General features: G+C 41.0%; 1 protein-coding gene across 1 annotated transcript in view; it reads right to left on the bottom strand.

Moving 5' to 3' along the window:
* Nucleotides 1-4,185, bottom strand: part of OSBPL8 (oxysterol binding protein like 8) — a 211,778-nt gene extending 207,593 nt beyond the window's left edge. Inside the window, exon 1 of the mRNA XM_045288746.1 lies at nucleotides 4,026-4,185. The gene's annotated coding sequence lies outside the window, so the exon portion shown is untranslated. The remainder of the gene's footprint in view (nucleotides 1-4,025) is intronic.
* Nucleotides 4,186-14,742: the final 10,557 nt, after the last annotated feature.

Below are 14,742 nucleotides of genomic sequence, written 5' to 3'. Positions count from 1 at the left end.
AAAAGTTGTATGAACCTCTAATAAAATTATTTTTTTCATCGATTCGATGGAGAACAGAAACCTAACAGCCATACATAGCCCTTACTTAAAATTTAAAACTTCGAGGTATCTAGTATCCTTTGTGGTCAATACATTTCAAAGTAATATAATTAATCCTTGTTTCTATTTTTTAAAATTAAGTTTTCCTGGGGGGAAAAAAATCACTAACCTTGATACTGACAAATTTAATGTTATGGGTCATCCCAATAGTCAAATGAAGATCAGAGTTCATAATAAATGAATCTAAAAAAATTTTAAGAGCTAGATATAAAGAAGTATTTTAAATAATTTAATACTTTCTTAAGTTCTACTATGTGTTAGAGAGTGAGGTGAATCGTTTCAAATATACTTTTAGCAGCCCAAAGACACCTAGTCAATTCTAATTTATAGCCACCCTGTGTAGGGATTTCAAGGGTGTCTATCTTTGTAGGAACAGACAGATTCATCTTTCTCCCCAGGAATGGCTCATAAATTTGAACTGCTGACCTTGTGGTTAGCTGTCCAACACTTACCCAGATACACATCAAGTCATTCAATTTTTCCAAGAGTCATGGGGCATGTAGTGATTACTCCCCCTATTTTACAAATGAGGAAGCAAAGACCCAGAGATTTGCCCAACGTGTATAAGAAGCAGAGTCAAAATTCTAATTTGAAATTTTAAACCTTTTAAGGCTCTTTGCTTTTACTGTACCCCAGTCACTTTCAAAACTCAAGTACTGTAAATAGTTAGCTCTTATAAATTATTTCAGACATTTTATCCAAGTAGAAGCAACAGTTGTGAAAGAAAAGGGAAAAAAAATCTTCATAATTTTACACAAAAGACTCACTGTGCTTAACCTAATATGACACACTCAGTCCCACTTTCCTTTGGTTCACGTTGTCTCCTGCCTTAGGAAACCCATTTATCTGCAGATACACAGCTTTCAGCAAAAGCTAACTGAAGAACTAACTCCTCCAAGAACATTTTCCCCACTGAATGACTTGCTCCCCACCTCCCAAGACGACATCCTTTCTTGGTGATGTAGGTAATACGTTATGCTGCTAACTGCAAGGTTATCAGGGAAAAACTACCAGCCACTCCCCAGAAGAGAGATGAGGTCTTCTACTCCCATAAAAATTTACAGTCTCAGAAACCCTTAGGGGCAGTTCTACCCTGTCCTATGAGTCAGAATTCACTACATGGAAGTGAACTTGCTTTTGCAGTGTGGGGCTTATGTTTAATTTGGACTACATTATCACATACTTCCCTTTGTTCTCCAGTTATGTATGTAGAACAACATTTTTTCATTCAAGAAATATTAAGCAAAAAAAAAGACATATTAAGCATTTGGGGACTCAATGGGTGAGTTAAACAGAGAAGATACTGTCTTGAAGAATTTAATATTGCCTGGAAATTTGTTAACAAAGGTAGACATGCTGTTCCAGAACAACCAAAAACTTTCCTACAAGGTCTCGGAAGCTCTTTCTTCAAATGTGGTAACACTTAGCAGAGGGAAACATCTCTATTGTGCCATACAGTTGAAACTTTCAACACTTCCGTGTGCTCACGTGCATGTGAGACTAATGAGGAGAAAGCGGGAGAAGATAAAAACTTTTCAGGGATGATTCCCTGAATACTGCCAGGAAATTTGCACACACCTTAGTCCTGACATCTCTTTGTGTGTCCCATCCACAAGGGAACTGTATTTCAGCCCAATCAAGTGCTTCCATTAAGCCCCTTGCACACTAGCCAACTTCTTTAAGTGAAGTATATTCCTCACAGGCTTTTTTGTTCAAGTTCTGTTTATGTCTTATTCACAAGTGTAAGAGAAACCACAGTGTGCTACTTTAGAATCATCTAATGCGCCAAGATCACTTCTATGCATGTTTTCAACTATGAATACTAAAATATAAATATTAATATCAAGTATTTCAGGTTGCTATTAAGATCAAATTTTCCAAAATAATGTTAGAAAATTCTATCTGTATTCATTATTTTTTTTGTCCTTTATGCCTCAATTCAAACAATCTGCTCTGGAAAGATTGTAAACTTGCATAAACCAAACCAAATTCGTATGTATTAAGAAGCATTTATTTAAGACATACTGTTCTTCATCCTTCAAAAGATCCTTTTGCAATGCAGATTTTGTAAATGCATAATTTCCTCAGTTTTTCTTAAATGAAAGCAAACTAAAACATATTTTCATCACATACATTTATAGTCTATTTTATGGTCCTCAATTTAAAAATGACCCAAATAATTAAATATGAAACTTCTAAGTGTCATAGCTGTGTTGTAAGAAAGACATTTGATCTCTTCTAAAATGCAATACCATTCTAATTTTAAAATATAGCAGCTTTCCACCGATTAGAGATACAATAAGTATTACGATTCAATGAAAACAAAATAAACCATGACTATTTTAAATTAAACAGATATGTCTAAACACCTGGGTACAATGCATTGTGGATCAAACTGTTCACATGGAATTTGACCACAACAACTTAATCTCCATAATTAAAGACCTAAAAGGTAGTTCTTACGTTTCATCTATTCTCGTTCCCAGCACCTAGAACAAGCATATCATAGGCATTTAGTACATAATTGCTATCAGAAAAATAGGTAGCAAATAGTTTAAATAGTTGTACTTTTAAATAAAGAACATTTAAAATTGCATGACGTTATTCCTCCTTCCCCAGCCTGTTCTAGAAAACAAGCACCCTGATAATCTCACTGCAAAACAGGTTCTAGCAAGCAGAGAAATTGATAATAGTCGCTCAGCATTATCAAGTTTACATTAAACCAAATGACATGTGTAAACAACAAGCAATTTTTCTACAAGCTTCCATAATTTATGCTGTCCCCTGGATTCCTAGGAAAGGAAAAAACTATTTTAAATGATTGTTTGAAAAGACCTACCAAAAACTCACTGCTTCAAGTTGATTCCGACTCATAGCGACCCTGCAGAACAGACTTGAACTACTCCATAAGGTTTCCAGAGCTATAAACCTTTACAGAAGCAGAATGCAACTCTGTAGCCCATCCACTCAGTAGCTGGTGGGTTCGAACTGCCGGCCTTTACTCTCTCCGCTACCAAGGCCCCTTGTAGCACTGATTTGATGTCGTCTGGGTGAAGTCAATAAAAACGTCAAACTTCCACTGAGGGCACTCTAATACAGTGCTCCAGGAGCAAAAAGGCAAAAACTTCATTAAATTATTTATTAAAGCAAACATACTTAAATCGTCCATTAAATAAGCTGTTCACTTCTGTTTAAGGGGAAGCCCAAGTTACTTAATTATGTCCGATGGCATGCAGAGCAAATGAAATTAGGTAATGAATGTTCCGCAAGCCCGCTCACTCTCACGAAACAGAGTGTTCAGTGACTTTTGTGAATGGAAAACCTACAGATACTGTTGCATCGCCTCAGCCGGTGAATCAAGGAACCGACAGCCCGCTCCTGGTGAGAGCTCCTGGGCGTCAGATGCCGCTCTGGGCAGAGCTAGGGCTTGCAAACAAGCGTTCCAGGCAAACGTGCAGCAGAGGCTTCGCCTTTGCTGCACGTTCGCCAGGGAAACGGAGGGCTCGAGGAGGACCCCCACCAGGCGGGCGCGGTCTGCGGCGCGCGGCCCGGCCCGCGGCGGGGCTGTCACGGGAAAGAAACGCGAGCCTCGCCTGCACCGCACCGCGACCGAGCGCCGGCTCCCCCGGCGCGGGGGCTTCCGGCGACACCCCGCCGCCCGCCCGGTCCAACTTCGAGCGGCCGCCCACCTCGAACAGCGCCCCGGTCCAAACGTGCGAGACACCCCGCTCCCCCGGTGGGGCCCCGCGAGCCTGTCGAACGGCCCCCTCACTCCAAAAGGGGACAAAGGAGCCCCAAGGGAACTCTGCAGCGCGGGCTGTCCGGACTCCTCTCCGGCCCGAGCGCCAACGGGGAGAGAAGGGGAGTCACTACGGGGTGGGGTGCGGACGCCTCGCCCCTGACTCGGGCACTAGCGTGACACTCACCGGTGCGAGTCCCCGAGGAGGCGGGGCGCAGAGGGCTACTTCTTTCGGGGCTGGGGCCTGAGGCCCTGCGTGCGTCCGGCTGTACCCCAACTTCTCCCGGCCGCAGTCGCCGAGCGGCGCGAGCGGAGGCTGAGGGCGCTGTCTCGCCGCAGCGGCAGCGCTGCCGACTCGGCCCGCGAGGTGGGCGGGAACGCCGGCCCTACAGTACACAACCCAAGGCGGGCCCTCCCTCCGTCCGTCCGTCCCTCGGTTCGCCTGCCCCCAGCGGCGGCTGCAGCCGTGGCCGAGGCTAACGCGGCAGCCTCTCCGGCAGCCGCTACCACCAGCGCCCGGCAGGTAGTGCGTCGCGGCCTAATGCTGTCATCGGCGGCGTCGCTGCCTCTCAGGACAGCCCAAGCCGCCACGATCCTTCACATTCTAGGGCCCGCCCCCTCGAAGCCCCGCCCCCGACCCGCGGGTCACACCCTCTTCCCGTCACGTGGTGAAGGGCGGAGGCGGCCACGAAGCCTACTCCCCCGCGGGCCGAGCGCGAGTAGCGCGGGAGCGACTGTCAACACCTCGCCCGGAGTGTTATCGCCTGGGAGCCGCCTCCGCAGCCCCCGGGGCGACCTCGGGAGGCCAGTCCATCGGTATCTGGCCCCGGCGTGCTGATCTGCGAGGACAAGGCCTTGTGGACCTATCCTCTCGCGCGCTCTTCCGAATCTGAGGTTGCATAATTAACTCTGGGGTCAGGGCTCAGGGCTCCTTGGGGACCCCACGCCCACTCTGAGCCAGAGTCAGACATGCCTGCCCAACCTCGATTTGGCGAAGGCTTTCTTTAGCCCAACAAAGAAGAAAAGCAGGCATCTTGTGCGTGATATCTAGCTTGAAAAGAGTTCAGTAACTGCTTGTTCCCATTTCTAGTAGCACGTTGATTGTGGCATTTCGACTTTTTTATGTTTTGCCTTATTTATTTTGAGGGAAGGATAGTGCGTTTCAGTCACATCAGGATGAAAATAGCCTATAATTTTATTTTTGGTTTTAGTTATGTTCAGGAATCCTTCGTGCCAGTTGTGCACTATTTAAGTTTTATAGTGTGTGACGTTTCTGGTAGTCTAAAAATAGGCACAGAAATTTGGCACTTGCTCCATTTTTCTAATAAAGCCGAATTATTTTATCAAGTACCTCAATTTTTGGACTTAACCCATTTACCGTCCTTTTTAATCATGATTCCAAAAATACTTTCTGCGTCCTACCTCCAACTCTGTTGAGGAGAGTAAAAGAGTGGAATTCAAGTTACCAAATGAAAATAGGTGACTTGAAACACTACCGGATAGACAGGAGCTATAGAAGCCAAAAGATCATTATAAAATCTTATGGGAATCTTGCTGGGAGAGGGTTTGGTCTGGTATAAATAATGTCAGCAAATGAAGTGACTTTCTGTAATATCTCTTTCTGTACTATGTATATAATTTCCCTTCTTGCCCTGACCAAAGAATATTTTCTTAAGGAAGTCATCTCCTCTTAATATTTTCTTGATATCAGAAGATACGCTGATCAGTTAGATAGTTTGAGATGAAGAACTGAGTCTGACCTATATAATACTTATTAATATATTTTATAATTGTTTGTTGCTAGGTGCCACTGAGTCAGTTCCAACTTGTAGCAATCCTCTGTACAGCAGAATGAAACATGGCCTTGGCCTGTGCTATCCTCGAAATTATCCTTATGTGTGAACCCTTTGTTGCAGCCACAGTGTCAGTCCATCTGGTGAGGATATTCCTCTTTTCTGCAGCCCCTCTACCAAACACGATTTCCTTCTCCAGGGACCAGTCTCTCTGGATAACATGTCCAAAGTACAGGAGACATAGCTTGACATCCTTGCCTCCAAGAAACACTCACTCTGGCTGTACTTCCTCTCAGATAAATTTGTTTGTGCTGTAGGTAGTCTACAGTACTTTCAATATTTTTTACCAGAACCATAATTCAAATGCATTGATTCTTCTTCACTTTTCTTTATTCCATGTCCAACTCTTTTATAAGTGCTTAAGAATTCAGGCTCTTTTAGACATGCCATTATTTTATGTTTCCCAATGGGGGGGGGGTGGAAGCAACACTATTAATAAACTCTCATGCTGTTGTTTTCGAAAAATGCTCCTGGAATTGAGAGATAACAAAACTTGAAAAACAGGGAGTCTTAGAATCTATGAGATATGGTAATGAACTGACTGATATTCTAACATGGAAAAGATCATACCAGACTCTATTTTGAAGTCTGAGGAAATGTGCTTGTAGTTTATACAACATGAAGGAAGTTGAGATAGTTTATTGTGCCAGCCTGGCCGATAAACACAAGTGGGATTAACTGAAGGGCAGAGAGATAAATGGCTTGGTGAGTCTCACCTTTCTTGTCTCTTGTTCTTTGATCATCGGACCAGTGTGTGGCTGCCTTGCTTGTCCTGTGCCTCAATTTAAAGGCTACACTACCTGTGGGATGCCTAGCCTGTGGACTGTGTCGCTGTAAGTTGAGTCCCTTTAAGAGATCGCTGGAGCTGGGGACTGGCAGTTGGTGACCTGCCTTCTGATTGGCTGCTGTGCTGACATAGCCCAGCTCTCTCTATAAATAGAGGAAGATCTGGCAGCACACAGGACTTGAAGGACTTGAAGGACTGCTAGTCTCTCACAAGTCTCTCACCAGAGTGAGTTGAATTGAGCCATTTGTAGTGATTTAAAATTTAACTGTTTCTTTCTTGTATTATATCTTTATCTGTATATGATTTAACAGTTCATTTCTTGTTATATATCTAATTATCTTTATAAATAAATATATTAAATTATCAGCAATTTGGTTTTATCTCTCTAGAGAACCCTGTCTAACACAGAAGTTATTCTCTGAATGGCAGTATTTCAACAAAACTAGTAACTTGGAATCAACTGAAGGGCAACTATAACAGCTACAGTAACTTTGAAGTTGCCAACACCTTGAAACCTATATTCCATTTTCAAGAGTAATGCCTTTCAGAATGTGACTCAAAAATCAATTTTACTTTTTAATGGAATAAGATAGCATAAAGTAGAACATAAGAGCAAAGATTGTTTTGTGAAACTTGTTTCAGTTTAAGGGCATGAGGTGGAAGGTATATGTTCGGTTGTGATGTGATTTTACATTTATTTTTTCACTAGGAGTTAAATTCAAATAGACTTGAAAAATAAATGTTTCAGAACATAGATAATATGTAAAATACACCATTTGGTTTCTGTTTGTTTCATGCTTTTCCTTGACTTTGGGAACTGAAACTAAAAATAGAAAAAGGAGGCAACTCTCCATGCCTCCCTCAATTCTTCCCGTTTAAGGCCAGTAAAAAATAAATAAAATCATTAAAAAGCCTTTATTAAAGAAAAATCTCAAAATGTGAACTTTCTGTTTCTCTACTTCCAGAGGCAGGGCTACCACCTCTGTAACCCTTTCCTCTCTCTACCACTTGTCTGTTATTCATACTGTGGTGGCTTGTGCGTTGCTGTAATTTGGGAAGCTGCCACTGGTATTTCAGCAGGGTCACCCAAAGTGAGTAAGTTTCAGGGAACTTCCAGACGAAGAACGGACTATGAAAAAGGACTCGACTGCCCACTTTGGAGGAAGTAGCTGCTGAAAATGTCATGCCTAGCTTTGAAACACTGTCAGATACTTAGGCCTATTGAATGGAAGGAGAACATTGTTGGAGGCAGTGCTGGAAGCTAAAGAGGCCCTTTCAAGTCTGAAGGCACTCAAAGTATAACTGAGGAGGAGCTGCATTCTTTCAGTAGAGTTGAACGTGGTGACAGAATGGAGTAAAGCATGTGGGAGTGAAGCCTTTGGGTTCTTCATTTGCAGATGGGGCACAACTCCAAGAAGAAACAGCAGCAAATATAATTGGAACTTGGAATGTGCGAAGTATAAATCTAGTAAAATTGGAAGACATTAAAAATTAAATGGAACACATAGAGATTGATATTGTAGGCTTTAATGAGCAGAAATGGACTGGTCTTGGCCATTTTGAATCTGAAAATTATATGGTATATTATATTGGGAATGAAACGAGGAATAGTGTTGCATTCATAGTCAAAAAGGATGTTTCAAGCTCTATTTTGAAGTATACTGAAGAATTGTGGTGCTGGAGAAGAGTGTTGAAAGTACCATGGACTACTAAAAGAACAAACCATTCTGACTTGAAAGAAGTACAGCCAGCATGCGCCTTCGAGGCAAGGATGATAAGACTTCATCTTACATACATTGAACATTCCCTGAAGAAGGACATTGTGATTGGTAAGTAGAGAAGCAGCAAAACCAGGAGGGCCGTCCAGGACATGGAATGACACAGTGGCTACCGCAATGGGCTCAAGCATAGGAACAATTGTGAAGATGGCACAGAAGACCAGGAAGTGTTTCATTCTGTTGTATATAAGGTTGCTATGAGTTGGAACTAACTCATTGGCACCTAGCAACAATAACAACTTGGATAGAATTATGGGTATCTGCCTTCAAGGAAATCCAGTCAATACAACTATTGTTCAAATCTATGTACCAACCACAAAAGCTAGTGGTGAAAAAATTGAATTCTACCAATGTCTTCAGTTGGAAATTGATCTAACGTGAAGTCAAGATGGATTAATAATTATTAGCGATTGGAATGCAAAAGTTGGAAACAGAGGAAGGAACAGTAATTGGAAAATATGATCTTTGTGATAGACATAAAGCTGGAGATAGCATGATAGAATTTTGCAAGTCCAAGCACTTCTTCATAGCAAATACCATTTTTCAATGACATAAACAGTGACTACACAGATAGACTTCTCTAGACGGAATACACATAAATCAAATTGACTACAGTTTGGGGAAAAGACAACAGAAAAACAATATTAACAGCTAAAACTAGGCCAGGGGCTGACTGTGGAACACAGCATCAATTGCTCATATGTAAGTTCAGGTTCAAGCTGAAGAAAATTAAAACATGACCATGGGAGCCAAAATACAACCTTAAGTATATGCCACCTGAATTTTGAGAACATTTCAAAAACAGATTTGATGCATTGAACACTAATGACAGCAGACCTGATGAGCTGTGGAAGGACATTAAGAACATCACAAGTTGTACAGATGTGCTTGATGGATGGATGGATGGATGATTGTGATAAGCATTGTACAAGGCCCCAATAAAATGATTTTTAAAAAACACAAGTAAAAGATCATTAAAAAGACAAGAAAGAAAAAAAAAAGATCAAAGTGAATGTCAGAGGAGAATGAAACTTGCTCTTAATCATAAAGTAGCTAAGGGAAATGGGAAAATGATGAAGTCAAAGAGCTGAACCGAAAATTTCAAGAAAAAGTATAATAATGAAATATGCAAAAGCCTAGAGTTAAAGGGAAAAAAAGGAAGAACACTCTCAGCATATCTTAAACAGAAAGAACTCAAGAAAATGTCGCCTCAAATTTCAATATTGAAAGATTCTATGGCAAAATATTGAATTATGCAGGTAGCATCAAAAGAAGATGCAAAGAATACATAGAATCACTGTACCAAAAAGAACCAGTCAATATTCCACAATTTCAGGAGGTAGCATGTGAGTGTGTTAGTCCGGGTAGACTAGAGAACCAAATCCAGGGAGACTCTCCTATGTGTATAAGAAAGAACTTTATCAGGTGCCTAAGCAAACATGGTGAAGAAAGCTGATGGTGCCCGGCTATCAAAAGATATAGGGTCTGGAGTCTTAAAGGCTTGAAGATAAACAAATGGCTGTCTAGCTGAGAAACAATAAGCCCACCTGGAAGAAGCACACCAGCCTGTGTGATCATGAGGTGTTGATGGGATCAGGTATCAGGCATCAAACACTCAGAACAAAAAATCATAATGTGAATGGGGGCGGGGGGAGTGTGCAGTGTAGGCCCAAAGCCAATCTGTAAGCAATTGGACATCCTCTTTACAGAAGGGTCGTGGGCATAAGATGGACCTGTCAGAGTACAGTATAGCACCAATGAAACATAGTTTTCCTCTGGTTCTTTAATGCTTCCTCCCCACCACGATCATGACCCTAATTCTACCTTACAAATCTGGCTAGACTAGAGCATGTACATGGGTACAGATAAGAGCTGGAAACACAGGGAATATAGAACAGATTAATTCCTCAGGACCAATATTGAGAGTAGACATGCCAGGAGGGTAAGGGGAAGGTGTGGGGAGAAAGGGAGAACCGATCACAATGACCTATCTATAACCCCCTCCCAGGGGGATGGACAAAAAACAAGAGGGTAAAGGGAGACATCAGGCATTGCAAGACATGAAAAAATAATAATTTATAAATTATTAAGGGTTCATGAGGGAGGGAGGGAGTTCATGAGGAGCTGATACCAAGGGCTCAAGTAGAAAGAAAATATTTCTTAAATGATGATGGCAACATATATACAAATGTGATTGAGACAATGGATGGATTTATGGATTATGATAAGAGTTTTATGAGCCCCCAATAAAATGATTTTTTTTAAAGAAAGAGCTGTATATACAAGAGCAACTGCACATTAAGAAAACATCCCAGTCCAGTCCAGATCAAGTCTGATATTAGCCCATATGTCTGATACCAATCTATAAAGTCCTCTTCAGACTCACAAAATACATGCCGAACATGACATGATGCAGAACACAGGAAATGGTGCAAAGTGGGTGCCAAGTCTTTGCCAGCAGGTGCAAAATCTTGTAGACCCAATGGCATTGTAAGCATCTCAGTGCTGGCAGGGGTCTCCATGTGGCTCTTCCAGGTCCAGGGTTCTCGCTCTGTCAGCATAGTCCCATGTGTCTTGTCATTAGAGAGTCTCTCAGGGAGTGAACTGAGAGAAAGAGAGAGAGAGTCTCCCGCCTCCACGGAGGAAATACAGGAATTCCCAGAATCCCAGAATGCCCACACAGAGGTCTTATTGGTAATGGCCTGATTGACAGACTAGACTTCACCCCTTCACTCTTAATCCTCTCAAGCCCCAAATTGACAGCAGAGTTTGTACCTACCACAATGAGCAAGAACCAATTGTACTGAAGGAAGAAGTTCAAGCTGCACTGCAAGCTCTAGCCAAAAACAATGCTCCTGGAACTAATGGAATGCCAATTCAAATGGTTTATAAACGGGTTTCAACATGCCAGAAAATTTGGAAGACAGTTACTAGCCAACTAATCGGAAGAGATCCATATTTGTTCTCATTCCAAAGAATGGCGACCCAACAGAATATTCATATTATGAAACACTATCATTGATATATACAAGTACAATTTTTCTGAAGATCTTACAATGCTTGCAGCAGTTCATTGACAGGGAGCTGCTGGAGGTTCAGGCCAGATTCAGAAGAGGACATGCAACAAGGAATATTGTTGCTAGTGTTAGATGGATCTTGGCTGAAAGAAGAGAATATCAGAAAGATGTTTGTGTTCTATTTGACTATGCAAAGGTATTAAACTGTGTATTATAACAAACTATGTATGGATAACCTTGAGAAGGATGGAAATTCCAGAACACTTCATTGTGTTCATGCAGAATTTATACATGGATCAAGAGGCAGTTGTGCAAACAAACAAGAGAATAGTGCATGGTTTAAAATCACAAAAGGTGTGTATCAAGGCTGTATCCTCTCACCATACTTCAATCTGTATGCAAAGCAAATCATCAGAGAAACTGGTTTATATAAAGAAGGATGTGGCATCAGGACGGGAGTATGAATTATTAACAACCTACAATACGTAAACAATGCAAGCTTGCTTGCTGAAAGTGAGGAGGACTTGAAGCACTTGCTGATGAAAGTCAAGGATTATAGTCTTCAGTGTGGAGAACAACTCAATGTAAATAAGACCAAAATCCTCACAACTGAACCAACAGGTACATCACGATAAATGGAGAAAAGATTGAAGTTGTCAAGGATTTTGTCTTGCTTGAATCCACATTAGAAGCATCAGTGAGGAAATCAAAAGACAAGCTGCATCGGGTAAATCTGCTGCATAAGACCTCGTAAGAGTGTTGAAATACAAGGATGTTACTTTGAGGATTAAGGTGCACCTGACCCAAGCCATGGTATTTTCAATTCCCTCCTATGTGTGTGAAAGTTGCACATTAAATAACAAAAACTGAAGAAGAATCCATATGTTTGAATTGTGTTTCGGGCAAATACTATTGAAAATACCATGGACTGACAAAAGAATAAGTAAGTCTGTCTTAGAAGAAGTATGGCCAGAGTGCTCTTTATATTCAGGATGGTGAGACTTTGTTTTACTTATTTTGTACATGTTTTCAGGAGAGACCAGTCTCTGAAGAAGGGCATCATGCTTGATAAAATAGAAGGGCAGTGAAAATGAGGAATGCCTTCACATGATGGATTGGCACAGTGGCTGCAACAATGGACTCAGTATGGGACAATTGTGGGGCTGGCATGGGACAGGGCAGTGTTTTGTTCTGTTGGGCACAGAGTTGTTATGAGCGGTAACCACTCGGTGGCACCTAAGAACAACCTTTCCCTGATGATGTACTCTTTGATTTTCCCATCTTACAATGGCAGTTTGAACCTCCTCAAGGGATACAAACTGTGTACATTTTCAACATTTAAAATTTTTTAGGAACAACAGGAGGTCTGAAGGGGCATGATTAGGGCTGTCTGCTGGACAGAGCAAGCTTTCCCAACAAAATTCTCATAGAAGCCCATGCTACCCTCAATAAATAAGCAGGTGCATCTGGGGGATGGAAAAGTTAATTCCTCAGTACAACATTCCTGAGTTGTACAGCCTTTTTCTCACAAATGTAGTTTCAACTTTGTTAAAACTTTTTCATGCTAAGCCCCTGTGATCGTCTTTTTTTTTTTCATTTTTTCCTCCCTCTATCATCTTATATTTTTAAAGAAAATCTATCAGCTTACCCCTTTGAAATCCCAAAAGACAGTCATCATAATTTCTGAGTGGACCTCTTTGCCTCGATTTGAACTGGCCTAGCAGATGCCGTCAGAAGCCCCTTTTTTTTTATTAGACCCTTTTTTAAGGCACACTATGGAAATAAAATATATTACTGCAAGGTGTTTCAAAATGTCTCTGTGCCATCCACTGAACAGGGAGACATGTTTAAACGCCTTTTGTGGGTTTTTTTGGAATAAACTTGTGCCTGCATGAACTAGAACTCCAGTAGCAATACTCTTTGACTTTCTCTTGTAAATTGTTAGCTGAAAATATGGTCATTTGTGGGAGTGGAAAGTGCAATCAGGAAGCAAGGAAGCCTACATTTTTATTGAATTGACTGATCAGATGAGTCACTAGATAAATTAATCTATGCATTTCAAGTTCTGATAAAACTAGGGAGTTAGACTAGCTGATTTTGAAGAAATGGTGCTTAATCTTCTTCCCTAAAGGATAAGATTTATATTTAAAACAAACTGCTATGATTTATCCAGGATATGGAAATTCTTAACAGACTAAGTTATAATTCCTTTCATCCTCACTCAAAAGAACAAAAACAATGTCTTGAAAGGGAAAATATTCTAGGTAAGCAACTTAACATATATTTTAGTCCTCTGCACTTTATTGCTAGTAGTTACTTGTGAATAACTACTACTTTTGGACATACTTTACCCACTGCCAACGAGTTGATTCTGACTTATGGAGCTCCTACAAAGGGTTCTGAGGCTGGAAATCTTCACAGGAGCAGATAGCCTCACCTTTCTCTTTCATAGCAACTGATGGGTTTGAATCGTTGACCTTGTTGGTAGCAGTCAGCTCTTAAGGGACAGTTCCACCAAGGCTCCGTCATGATGTATCAGTACACTAAATTTGAAAAATCGCTGCTCTTGAGTCCTTTCAAGTTTAATATTCTATGACTCAGGAAGTGATCATTTAATCTAGCATTTCTAAAATAAAACCAGAAACAAATCCTGCATTGCAACTTAAAAATCTGATAATTACAAGTTACTAATGTAAAAAATACTCTACAAGTTTGCTACTCTTAAAGTGTTTTTTTAGGTAATTTTTTTAAAAGGGAGTTTTTATAACTATTTAATTCTAACTCTAATACAAATCACCTCTTTAACCTAATGTTTAATTAATTATACAAATCTAAGAATGAGAAATTCTTTTTTTGAAAATCAGTTTAAGTATTAACAGGCATGATAATCTTTCCCACAGAATGTATTTAAACTCTGACCTAGAATAGAAGAGGTGTGGTTTGATATTTCTATTTCCTTTCACCTATCCAGTCAGACACATTGCCAAATATTGCTAATCAGGATTATAAACTAAAAGATTTCATTTTCTGGAAGAATACTGAATTAAAAACAACTTCAACCACCAATAAAACTTCAAAAATTGTATTAATCTTCACAAGTGTTTCCCCCACCACTACCATCATTGTCATAAGAGCACTGGTGGTGTAGTGGGTTACACTCTGGGCTGCTAACCTTGAGGTCAGCAGGTCAGAATCATCAGCCCCTTTGAGCAAGATGAGGTTTCCACTCCCACAAAGTATCACTGTCTTGGAAACCCAAACGGTCAGTTCTACTCTGTTCTGTAAGGTTGCTGTGAATCAGTAGGGTTTTTATAAGTCAAACACAGCAGTGAATTTTGGGCGGGTGTGGGCGGGGGATGGGAGTTGGGGCAGACAGGAAGGGGAGGCAGGGTGAGGAGACACCATTGCTATAGGGCTCCGTCATGAGACTTGCTTTAACTAATAGTATGTGAACAAAAGTTTTAAATCT

This window comes from Echinops telfairi, unplaced genomic scaffold (genome assembly GCF_000313985.2).
Source record: "Echinops telfairi isolate 266 unplaced genomic scaffold, ASM31398v2 ScPeMD7_2;HRSCAF=8, whole genome shotgun sequence".
Taxonomy (NCBI): Eukaryota; Metazoa; Chordata; class Mammalia; order Afrosoricida; family Tenrecidae; genus Echinops; species Echinops telfairi.
Note: the sequence above shows the minus strand (reverse complement) of the source record. Positions and strands in the feature narration are given on the sequence as shown.